The sequence below is a fragment of the Pristiophorus japonicus genome, unplaced genomic scaffold (assembly GCF_044704955.1).
Source record: "Pristiophorus japonicus isolate sPriJap1 unplaced genomic scaffold, sPriJap1.hap1 HAP1_SCAFFOLD_585, whole genome shotgun sequence".
Classification (NCBI taxonomy): Eukaryota; Metazoa; Chordata; class Chondrichthyes; family Pristiophoridae; genus Pristiophorus; species Pristiophorus japonicus.
The window spans coordinates 18,141-19,047 of record NW_027254494.1 but is presented as its reverse complement, the minus strand read 5'-3'; positions in this window follow the sequence as shown (position 1 = coordinate 19,047).

Here is a 907-nt window from a genome sequence, read left to right as displayed (position 1 = left end):
CCCTCATCCACAGGGAGGTATCTGGACACGGACTGGTACCTCTCAGTCCCACTTTCCTCAGGTTGATATCTGTACACTGACGGGTGTCTCTCTGTCCCTCATCCTCACGGAGATATCTGTACTTTGACTGGTGTCTCTCAGTCCCTCTCCATCAGGGAAATACATGTACACAGACTGGTGTCTCTCAGTCCCTCTTCCTGATGCGGATATTTGTACACGTTCTGGTGTCTCTCAGCCCCTTACCCTCAGGGATGTATTTATACACTGACTTTTGTCTCTCGGAGCTCTCTCCCTCAGGAAGATATTTTTATATGGACTAACGTCTCTCATTCCCTTCTCTCGCACGGAGATACTGTGCACTGACTGGTGTCTCTCAGCCCCTCGCGCTCAGGGAGATATTTGACAACTTGACAGATGTCTCACAGACCGCGCTTTCTCAGGGAGATATCTGTAAACTGACTGGTGCCTCTCTATACTCGCTCAGGGAGATGTCGGTACACTGACTAGGACTCATATTCCCCTCTTTCTCAGGTAGATATCTGTACACTTACACGTCTCTCCAATTCGCTCAGGGAGATGTCTGCACACTGACTGGTGACTCTCAGACCCCTCTTTCTCAGCGAGATATCTGTGCACTAACTTGTGTCTCTCCCTACTCTCTCAGGGCGATGTTTGAACACTGACTGATGTCTCTCAGTCCCTCTCCCTAGGGGAGATGTCTGTACACTGACTGTTTTTTCTCAGTCCCTCTAACTGGTCGATATGTATGTACACGAACTGGTGTCCAAAATCTTCCTTCTCTCAGTATACAGACGGGAGGTATGCATATGTAAACTGAGTAAATTCAGAGTCATCAAACACAGAAAGAAGGAATATACAAAACCTGAGGCCCTCGACACGTTTGGAT